General features: G+C 39.5%; 1 pseudogene; it reads right to left on the bottom strand.

The window, feature by feature from the left end:
* Positions 1 to 5,727: 5,727 nt before the first annotated feature.
* On the bottom strand, positions 5,728 to 11,765 carry LOC131900831 (vomeronasal type-1 receptor 4-like; annotated as a pseudogene).
* Positions 11,766 to 12,171: the final 406 nt, after the last annotated feature.

Below are 12,171 nucleotides of genomic sequence, written 5' to 3'. Positions count from 1 at the left end.
TCTGCTCATGTATTTTTGCATTCAAGGTTCCTATGTTGCCGTATTCCTCAGGCAACCCTAAGATTATGATTTTCCCATATAAAAGGAGTCTAGAAATTTGTATTTTGGCTGTTCTCCCAAGCCCCACATTAGGGGACACAGCTGCTGGACCAACTTTGCTGTGCACAAAAGAAAAACTTGTTTAATTGGATCAAAATTATGGCTGGGCAGTGGTGGTGCTTGCTTTTAATCTCAGCACTTAGGAGGCAGAGTCAGGTAGATGCCTTTGAGTTTGAAGCCAGCCTTGTCTTCAGAGGGAGTCCCAGGACAGCCAAGGCTACAGAGAGAAACCCTGTCATGAAAAAACCTAACCAATAAAAGCAACAACATTCACAAAATTGAGGCAAATATCATTATACTGATGGTCTTTGTATTTATACAGTGGTTTTACCACTGGGTCTATGCACCCCCTAGCCACATATTCTCGTCCCTGTTAATACCTTAATACATGGGTTCCATCATGGGAAGTGAACCTTGAGTTCTTCATGAAATTGTTAGTTACTTCCATGATGTTCAGCTTATTGCACCAGGTTTGTTGTTGTTAGGGTTACCCTGGTAGATTCAACTGTGTTTTCGTGGCACTGTATTAGTACTTCTGAAATGTGTCCCCAATTCTAGTAGTTTCTCCCATTTTTCTCCCTTCCTCCCCACAACTTGATCACTACTGATCCCAACGCTACCCTATAGCTAGAGTTTTCCTGCCTGGCCCACAGTCAGGACAAATCTCTCTCACCTGCCAGTCCCACAGCCTCAGACCCGACCAAGTAAACACAGAGACTTATATTGCTTATAAACTGTATGGCCATGGCAGGCTTCTTGCTAACTGTTCTTACAGCTTAAATTAATCCATTTCCATTAATCTATACCTTGCCATGTGACTCGTGGCTTACCGGCATCTTCACATGCTGTTTCTCATCGTGGCGTGGCTGGCAGTGTCTCTCTGACTCAGCCTTCCACTTCCCAGCTTTATTCTCCTCCTTGTCCCGCCTATACTTCCTGCCTGGCCACAGGCCAATCAGTGATTTATTTATTGACCAATCACCAACACACTTGACATACAGACCATCCCACAGCACTACCCACTGCCAGTAAATATGTGAAATCTATTCTATTTTCCCTTTACAAGGAGATCCTTGTGTCTTCATTAATTTCACTGTGTTACTTAGCATCTCTGAGTCTGTGGATGGTAGCCTGATTATTTTTTACGTTACAACTAATATCCACTTATAAGTGAGTAAATACCATGTTATTCTGTCTGGGTCTTGATTGCCTCATCAGGATGATTTTTTTTTCAAGATCAATTTTGTTTTCAGATTGCCTGCAAATTTCACAATGTCACTTATTTTTTTTTTATTAAGAGATTTTTGTATTCGTTTTACATATCAACCATGGATTCTCTATTCTTCCTCTTCCTACTCTCCAGCCTTCCACCTCCAAACCACCCCCCATTCCCACCTCCTCCAAGGCAAGGTCTCCCCTGGGGAGTCAGCAGAGCCTGGTACATCCAGTTGAGGCAGGTCCAATCCCCTCCTCCCTGCACCAAGGCTGAGCAAAGTGTCTCAGTACTGGCACTAGGTTCCAGAAAGCTGGCTATGCGCTAAGGACAAGTCCCAGTCTCACTGCCTGGGGGCTCCCTAAACAATTCAAGCTAAACAGCTGTCTCACTTATCCAGAGGGCCTAGTCCAGTTCCATGGGGGCTCCTCAGCTATTGGTTCACAGTTCATGTGTTTCCACTAGTTTGGCTAGTTGTCTCTGTACTTTTTCCAATCATGGTCTCCATATCTCTTGCTCATATGATCCATCTCCTCTCTCATCTACTGGACTCCTGGAGCTCTGCCTGGTTCTTGGTCATGGATCTCTGCATCTGCTTCCATCAGTCATGAATGAGGCTTCTATCATGACAGTTAGGGTGTTTGGCCATCCAATCACCAGGGTAGGTCAGCTCGGGCAACCTCTCAACCATTGCCGGTAGTCTATAATGGAGTCAGCTTTGTGAATTTCTGGAGACCTCTCTAGCACTCTGATTCTTCCTATTCCCATGGTGTCTTCATTTATCATGGTATCTCTTTCCTTGTTCTCCCACTCTGTTCTTGATCCAGCTAGAACCTCCTGCACTCCTAAGCTCTCTCCCCACAACCCTTGCCCTCCATTACCTCCCCTCACCCTGAGTTTGCTTATGTAGATCTCATCCATTTCTCTCTCGCTGGGCAATCCCTGTGTCTTTCCTAGAGATCTCTTTACTAGCCAGCCTCCCTAGAGCTGTGAATTGCAGTCTGATTATCCTTTGCTTTACATCTACTATCTATTTATGAGTGAGTACATACCATGTTTGTCTTTCTGAGTCTGGATGGTATTTTCTAGTAATCTATTGTGTATATGTACCATAGTTTCTTTATCCATTCTTCAGTTGAAGGGCATCTAGGTTGTTTCCATGTTCTGGCTATTACAAACAATGCTGATATGAACATAGCTAAGCATGTGCCCTTGTGGTATGATTGAGCATTCCTTGGGTATATGCCCAAGAGTGGTATACCTGGGAAAATTGACTCCCAGTTTTCTGAGAAACTGCCATACAGATTTCCACAGTGGCTGTACAAGTGTGCATTCCCATCAACAGTGGAAGAGTGTTCCCCTTGCTCCACATCCTCTCCAACATAAGCTATCTTCAGTGTTTGTGATATTAGCCATTCTGATGGGTGTGAGATGGTATCTCAGAATCATTTTGATTTGCATTTCCCTGATGACTAAGGATGTTGAGTAGTTCCTTAAATGTATTTCAGCCATTTGAGCTTCTTCTGTTGAGAATTCTCTGTTTAGCTCTATAGCTCATTTTTTAATTGGACTGTTAGGTATTTTGATATATTGTTTCTTGAGTTCTTTATATGTTCTGGATAACAGTCCTCTGTCAGATGTGGGGTTGGTGAAGATCTTTTCCCATTCTGTAGGCTGTTGTTTGTCTTATTGTCCATGCCCTTTGCCCTGCAAAAACTTCTCAGTTTCAAGAGGTCCCATTTATTAATTGTTGCTCTCAATGTCTGTGCTACTGGTGTTATATTTAGGAAGTGATCTCTGGTGCCAGTGCCTTCAAGACTACTTCCTACTTTCTCTTTAATCAGGTTAAGAGTAACTGGATTTATGTTGAGATCTTTGATCCACTTGGACAGAAGTTCTGTGCACAGTGACAGATATGGATCTATTTGCATTCTTCTTCATGTTGACAACCAGTTATGCCAGCACCATTTGTTGAAGATGCTTTCTTTTTTCCATTGTAGAGTTTTGGCTTCTTTGTCAAAGGTGAAGTGTTCATACATGTGTGGATTAATGTCAGGGTCTTCAGTTGGCTTCCATTGGTCAACATGTGGGTTTTATGCCAGTACCAAGCTGTTTTTATTACTGTAGCTCTATAGTAGAGCTTGAAATCAGGAATCGTGATGCCTCCAGAGATTATTTTATTGTACACGATTCTTTTGGCTATCCTGGGTTCTTTGTTTTTCCATATGAAGTTGAGTATTTATCTTTCCAGGTTTGTGAAGAATTGTGTTGGGATTTTGATGGGGATTGCATTGAATATGTAGATTGCTTTTGGTAAGATTACCATTTTTACTATGTTAATCCTACCTATCCATGAGCATGGGAGTCTTTCAATTTTCTGATATATTCTTCAATTTCTTTCTTCAGGGACTTAGAGTTCTTGCCATACAGGTCCTTCGCTTGCTTAGTTAGAGTTACTCCAAGGTATTTTATATTATTTGTGGCTATTGTAAAGGGTGATGTTTCTCTGATTTCTTTTTCAGTTCATTTGTCATTTGTATATAGGAGGGCTATTGATTTTTTTGAGTTAATCTTGTATACTGCCACATTACTGAAGGTGTTTATCTGCTGTAAGAGTGATGTCACTGTTTTTAACAGCAGAGTAATACTCCATTCTGTAAATGTACAACATTTTCTTTATCCCTTCTTTACTTGGTTGATATCTAGGTTTTTCTAGCTTCTGACTATGATGAGTGAAGCTTTTGTGAACATTGTTGAGCAAGTGTCCTTGTGATGGGATGGAATATCTTTGGGTATATGCCAAGGAGTGTTATGGTCTTGAGGTAGAAAGTTTCCCAATTTTCTAAGAAACCAACATATTTATTTTAATAGTGGCTATACAAGCTTGACCTCCCACCAGCAGTGGAGGATTGTTACCTTGCTCTACATCCTCACCAGCATAAGATGTCACTTGTGGGATTGATCTTAGCCATTCTGATAGGTAAAAGATAGAGTTTATGAGTCATTTTGAATTGCATTTCACTGCTTGTAAAGGATGTTGAACATTTCTTTAAGTGTTGCTCATCCATTTCAGATTCTTCTGTTGAGAATTCTATTTAGATCAGTACCCCATTTTTAAATAAATTATTAGTTTGTTGATGTTTACTTTCTTGATTTCTTTATATATTTGTGGTATCAGTACTTTGTTAGATGTGGAGTCTTTAATGTTGAGGTATGTTTTTGTAAGCAGCAGAAGGATGGATTCTGTTTGCTCATCCATTCTGTTTGCCTATGTCTTTTTAATGAGGAATTAGTCCACTCACATTGAGAAATATTAATGAACAATAATTGTTAATTCTTGTTATTTTGTTATTGTTGTTGGTGGTGGTGGAGGTGGTGGTTTTGTGTGTGTGTGTGTGTGTGTGTGATTGTGCATGTCTGTGTGTGTATTTACATTTTGTGCATTTCGTAGGTGTGAGATTATCACTTCCTGTGTTTTTTGGTATACTTAAATTTCTTTTGTTGTTTTCCTTCTAGTAACCTCTATAGGGGTGGATTGGTGAGTATATATCGTTTAAATTTACTTTGTCATCAAATATCTCATTTTTCCGTCTATGTTCAATGAAAATTTTGCTGGGTATAGTAGTGTGGGCCTGTATCCATGTTTTTTTAGAGTCTCCAGGACATCTGTCCAAGCCCATCTGGCTTTTAGAGTCTCCATTGAGAAGTTGGGTGTAATTCTAACAAGTCTGTCTTTACATGTTTCTTGGCCTCTTTCCCTTGAAGCTTCTAATATGTGTCCTTATCTACATGTTTAGTGTTTTCATCATTATGTGGTGTGGGAAATTACTTTTCTGATCAAATATATGAGGTATTCTGTAAACTTCTTGTAGCGTTACAGGCCTGTTTTTCCTTAGGTTAAGAATCTTTCTTCTGTGATTTTCTTAACTATATTTTTCTGGATTTTTGACCAGGGATTCTTCTTGTTCTGTTTCTATTATGCTTAGGTTTGGCCATCTCTTCATTTGCCATATTTCCCTGATCATAGGTCACACTGCCCTCACAAATTTGGGGCTATCCTGTCTAGCTTAGCCTTTGGTTCAGCATGGAGTCTCTGTTCTTCTGAGTGCTGTGGCCTCAGCAATAGCTGAGCAATGGAAATCTGCAGGAGTTGTAGGCAGAGGTCTGGCCACTGGAAAGTTGTTGAGATGAGAGAGGGGAGACCTTGAAGGGAGATTTAGGTAGCTGAATCTAGTGAGTGGTCACTTCATCTGGCATGTGGGTCAGTCATCTATTTTGAGAATTGTATGGCCTGTACATGAATAGAGGAAATTCAGAAAACTTTGTCATGCCAGAGTTGGGGACAAGTCCCTGCTTCTGGGCCAGTAATGGGGTTGGAGGGTGTGGGTGGTGGAATAAGTCTTAGGGAGCCAAACCTAGGTATTAGGGCAGTTCAGCTGGCAAGTATGACCGTCACCAGTTCTTCTGACCACTGGTGTGGTCTGCAACTGAGAAGCCGAAGTCCACTGAGGTACACAAGTTAATTTTATAATGATGGGATGAAAATCTGGGAAAAAATTTTAAAAAAATATGGTCCTTATTGTAAAACAGAGCTCATGGCTTACCGGCATCTTCACATGCTGTCTGTCATGGCGGCAGCTGGCAGTTTCTCTGACTCAGCCTTCCACTTCCCAGAATTCTTCTCCTCCTTGTCCTGCCTATACTTCCTCCTGCCTGACTATTGGCCAATCAGTGTTTTATTTACTAACCAATCAGAGCAACACATTTGCCATACAGAACATCCCACAGAACTTCCCCTTTTCTTTTTCCTTTTTTTTCAAAAAGGAAGGTTTTAACCTTAACAAAGTAAAATTACATATAATTTGGGAATTTGGGCGTAGCTTCTCTTACTACTTCCTGCTGGAGGGAGGTGCTGTATCTTGTGGGGACACAAAGAAAATTTTAGGATTATGGAATAGTTCATGAGGCTGTATTGTCTGAGCCAGTTGCCTTCAAACCATTCTGGATGTTGGATCATCTGGGCCATGGTGTCATCAGAGACCTTTCAGGGGGTCTTGGCTGGTCAAACCTGATGTATCTTAATCTGGAACAAATCCATAGCCGCTTGCTTTCTGTGGAAACAAAAGCAGAGACTCTTTTCCAAAGCAACATATCCTTATATCAAAATTTTGAAGTCAAGGTACCTTTAAAATTTATATTTTGGCATAAATCAACAGCTTTTACAATCAAATGTTTTTTCTGCAGTTAAAATTCCCAAAGAAAACACAATCCAGTTCTCTGTGTAATATTCATCTTCATGTGGCTTATTTTTATATTAATTTTACTGTCTCTTTAAAGACTTTATTTTTTAAAACTATGTATTTGTTTATATAACTGTATATATCACCTTTTTTGTCTCTTTCAAGCCTACGTATATTTTACACACATTGTAAACTATTACATCTGAATCTATCTTATTGTGAATCTATTGTTTAAACTGCAACATTTGTAAGACTGAAACGGTGCTATCGCTGCTGGCTCCACCCACCTCAGCTTCCCAACATGGTGGTGGTACGTTTTCCGCCAGCTCTGGGAGCTATTGTGGGTCTATGCTTTCATCCAAGCAGCATGTAGCCCAGAAACCTCTTTTTTTGTTTTGTACTAGCAAGGGCTAAATCCACCACGCAGCTTAATGTGCCACTTGCAAAGGCCTCATTCCCACCATATGGCAGTTCCAGCATGCACTTTAGGAACCTACCAGTAGCTCAAAACAGCAGCTGCCACTCATTTGAGAGAGACAATTAGGAAGCTTTTTTTTAGCTCCATTTTAGAATCTTTTCTCAAGTTTTAGGTGGAAACTCTTGCCAACACATTGGGCACCATTTGTAGCTAGTTTTCCTGCCTGGCCCACAGTCAGGACAAATCTCTCTCACCCGCCAGTCCCACAGTCACTCAGACCCAACCAAGTAAACACATAGACTTATATTGCTTACAAACTGTATGGCCGTGGCAGGCTTCTTCCTAACTGTTTTTATAGCTTAAATTAATCCATTTCTATATATCTATACCTTGCCACATGGCTCATGGCTTACCGGCATCTTCACATGCTGTCTGTCATGGCGGTGGCTGCCAGTGTCTCTGACTCAGCCTTCCACTTCCAAGAATTCTTCTCCTCCTTGTCCCGCCTATACTTCCTCCTGCCTGACTACTGGCCAATCAGTGTTTTATTTACTAACCAATCAGAGCAACACATTTGCCGTACAGAACATCCCACAGCACCAGACTAAATGTATTTTGGCACAGACATGCTCTCTTAAGGATTCTACCACCAATTGGTGCATGGTAAATTGGAATAACCATTATCCATATGAGCTAGGTTAAAGAGGATTGGCAAAGCTTCCCTTTGGATTCTGAGAGTTTGTGAATAAATACCTGTGTGTGAGAAAATTGACAAGTAGATTTCCTCAGCTCAGATATTAACAGCCTGTGACTGCTCACATACAGACACCTTTATGGAGAAAAGTCACATTTTGCCATGGGTTGTACTTAGTGAATATGATGAGGTTCCAGGTTGCAGTGGTAGCTGGACAGGAGAACACCACTCTATCTAAAATTCATTGTATGTGTGTCTGTGAGTCTGTCCTTTCTTCATTCCTTTACCCATTTAGTCAGGATTCTAGGAAACAAGCTTCATGAGACCTGACAAAGGGCTCAGAACACAAGCTAGCTCCTCAGCAGGCTTCAAATAAGAGCAAAATAAAACACCCAGCATGTTGTTCTTTCAGGTATTTTGTCCCCAGCTTTAGAAAAGTAACATGTGCAGACATAATATACCAACATTACTGAGAAGTATAAAGCATTATTTAATAAGCTAACAACATAATCTGTTTAAGGTGTTATATTTCTATATAATTTAATCAAGAATTTCTAGAAAGCAACTTAAAGAGCAGAGCCAAATTATCAATAATGATCAACACGTAAGAGCATACCCAATATATAGTTTAAAATTGTGAATCCTATTCCTTTACTTACCTACCATGAAAATCAAACATTCATCCAAACATTTATTATACAATCAAAAGAGAAGAACATCCTCTATACACTGAATGATTAATATCTCTGGAAACTCAAATTGCATTGACTTAGCATTCCATGTCCTGACCCAAACCATTCTTCACCAGAAGTTGAGCCCATTTAGACTTCCTCTTTTTCACATGAAGGGAATACTAATAATGAGTTATTCCCATCATAAGGGGAAAACAGAAAATATTTCCCAGGAAAGGATCTTTAATATTGAGTAATTCCCACTCTGAGGGAAAAATAAAAAACATTTAAACCAAAGTTAAGCAACCAGACAATAGAAGTCTATATTCTGGGCTTGCTGTTCAGGCTGCTGCAGTGAGCCTACCTGTTAATTCTTTGTAATTCAGATGCCAACATTCTGTGCTCCCAGGTAGAAAGAGCTCAGAATTTTAGCTATCCTGAAATTTTTATATAGGAAAGAGCCTTTTCTTCCTCTATTACAACTGGGAAGAGGCTTTTTTCTTTCCTTCTTTTTCTTTTACAGGGCCTATAATCTTAAAGCCTAGTTTTAACATTTTTACCCTTTTTCCAGAAAAGTCCTTTTTTCTTGATTAAAATTTTCTCCTTTTTCTATTTGGAAATTTACTTTTATTTCCTTTTCTTATCTCTTCCCTATTGGGAGAATTCTTTTTTTAATTTTTTCCTTTCCCTTTTATCTATTGAGAAAGGTCTTTTTCTTGACTTATTTCCTATTTCAGGAACCATTGTATTTCTATTTTAAAAATTGTGCAGTTATCACTTTTTATTTTGACAAACATTAGCAACTGTACATTTTGTTGCTCCTCAGATGGGGAGTTTAAATTCCCTATGACCCTGCCAATCTTAGAGTCTTCTTACCCTGAGAATGCACCCTCCAGTTCTTAAGACAGCCAGCTCCTCTGTCCTTCTTCAGATTCTTTGTCCTTCTTCAAGCCCCACATTGGGTGCCAAATGTCACTGTGTGTTGTTACATGGGTGTGTGGGTCCAGGGAAAAGACTTGAGGAATCTTAAGGATGAATCTAGACTTTCATGGCTGTAAGGGGGTCTAGCCTCAAAGAACTGAGGCATTTCTTCCCTTTGCCTCAGGCATTTCTATTTCTATCCATTACAGTTTAGCCAGATAATTTTCCTATGCTCAAAATAACCTTAAAAGGAGCTCCCAACAATACAATGCCAAGTGCAAATTCCTCAATTTCTCAGGTACAATGGTTTTCCAAATTTCCTGAACCGAGTTTTACATAGACCTTTGTATCCTTGGGAGACTCTGAGACAAGATTCTCATAGAGGATAAGAAAAACAAAAGATGTATGCTAAACAAAAGATGGACTAGGGCTAGGTGCTACTCTCTGGAGCCAGGCCAGGTGCAGCTCAGCAGGAATGCAACTACATTTCTTATTATATCTTATAGTGTTAAGTTTTTTTTTTTTTTTAGTTATCTCTCTGAAGCCTCATTTTTCTAATGAGAAACCAAAAGGGAATAGATTTATATGGGACAGGGTGTGGGTGTAACTAAGAAGAGTAAGGTGAGAGGAAACTGTAATTAGGTAATATAGTATGAGAAAAAAATCTATATGTAATAAAAGGTAAAAAGGAAAGAACGCTATCTAACAAAATTAAAGATTATCTCATAAGCATCATTCATTTTTAATTGGTTTTGGTACAAAGTGAAAGATAGTAGTCATAGTTTTTGTTCTATGTGGCTCAAGAAGATGCTCATCTTCACAGACTTTGTTGAGGAGTGTAGCTATAAGGTTAAGAACAGCCAAACAGTTTTTTGTTTGTTTGTTTGTTTGTTTGTTTTCTGGTGCAGCTGAAATCAATGTATCTGGGAAATGAACACTGAAGAAGATTTCTGGTCCTGGAGCATGCTAGAGCAGCTGTCATGAGACAAGGTCCACCAGGACCACAATATATGGCCCACCATGGTTTCAGTATGCCTTGCAGTTAGAGTGCAGTATATACAAGTGTCTGTACAGCAGCAAACAGGTAGTCAAGATTCCATGAGAGGAAGAGAGCCACAAGAATCTTAGCTCTATTGGCAACAACTTACTGGCTTCTTTGTGCATCATCTGGGCAAAGGAAAAACTCTACTATCTGAAAGATTACAGTGTGCTAAACTCAGTATCATCAGCTCATGTAGGCTTCTAATTCAACCATCTGACAAAATTCCTGTACTCATTTTTAGCAGTCTTAGGAAGACTAGATGCTAAAACCTTAACTTTCTTTGTTGAATTCATAAGGTAATAATTGAGTAAAATGTGGAAGATAAGAAAAACTTATATTTTACATTGTTATGATAAAATTATGAGAACATTTTTTTCTTAACCATACAAAACTGAATATGGACAAAACCGAGTAATGTCTAATAAAAACAAAGGGTCCAAAACATGGAAAACAAAGAGAAGTGAGGCGAGAAATGTACACCAGCCACCAACTGGGATTATACAATAGAGCAATGCAGCCTCTCAAGATGGTGGAGAGAGTATAAAAAGCCAGAAAGGTAGACACCAGGATCAGGATGTTCTGTGTTGCTCTGGACTCAGGGGAGTTTCTACTAGAACCATGACAGCTACGGATATTTTGAACCCTCTGCTTGTGTCTGTAGAGAATGACAATCATTGAGGCACTGGACCAGGTGATGAGCACAGCAAAAAATAATTCAGGGCACATCACCAATGTTGTATAGAGTGAGTCAATGATTTCATCATGTCCTGTAGTAGAGCAATATCCAAAATCTCGATTTCTTGTCATGGTTTTTTTTTTTTTTTTTTTTTTTTTGGTTTTTTGAGACAGGGTTTCTCTGTGTAGCTTTGCGCCTCTCCTGGAACTCACTTGGTAGCCCAGGCTGGCCTTGAACTCACAGAGATCCACCTGGCTCTGCCTCCCGAGTGCTGGGATTAAAGGCGTGTGCCACCACCGCCCGGCCGATTTCTTGTCATGTTTTTGCTATTCATTTTGATAAATGTGTACATAAGAAAAATGAATCGTATCACCATGTAGAATACCGAAAGTAGGGAAATGGAGCAGTCAATGTACTTTGAAGCTTTGACTTTGTTATCATTCCAACAGGATTTCCTAGAACTGATGGTCATGGCCTGGAAGACACTCAAGAGGCAGGTGGTGCCAATGGACACACTTCGAGCAAATCCTTGAATGTACAGTAGGAGGTCACATCCAAAATCATTCAAGAACTGCTTTAATCCCCAAACTACCATTGTTTGGGGTACTCCTGCAGAGAGAATAGCCAAGGCATTGGCTGCCATTAGATGCATGAGAATCAAATCTGTGGGCTTTAATGTGTGTTCTCTGTAGTAAGTCTAGATAGTAGAACATAAGATAGAGATTTCCCAGAATTCCCAGGATTGTTTGTGATAAGAAAATGATTCTGATAGCCAGATTTCAGATATTCATTCTGTGATTCAGTACAATATCCTTAAGAATATGGCCACACTATTTCTCAGCTCAAATGAATAATGGCAAATGATAGTAGCCAGAGGTGAAGGAAGATACCATTAATCCATGGAGCTACATAGAGGTCAAAATTGAGGGTACTTTAAATTCATAAGTTCAAGGCCAGCATAGAACACACAAAAATACCTTATTCCCAAAATTTTAACATGAGTAGTTACTTTCCATGTTTGTTACTTTGAAATGTCTCAGTTCTTCAGAATGCAAGTGTTGATGGAAGAATAGACATCAACTTTCCTAGAAAATGCAACAATCAGGATGATGGGATGTTGGTCCATTTGAAAAAGGAATGTTACAGGGAGTGAAAACAAACTTAAAGTAAATCTTTCAGAATATACTCATATTTGCT

Source organism: Peromyscus eremicus, chromosome 1 (assembly GCF_949786415.1).
Source record: "Peromyscus eremicus chromosome 1, PerEre_H2_v1, whole genome shotgun sequence".
In the NCBI taxonomy this organism is placed as follows: Eukaryota; Metazoa; Chordata; class Mammalia; order Rodentia; family Cricetidae; genus Peromyscus; species Peromyscus eremicus.
This window is presented reverse-complemented; position numbering and strand designations above follow the sequence as displayed.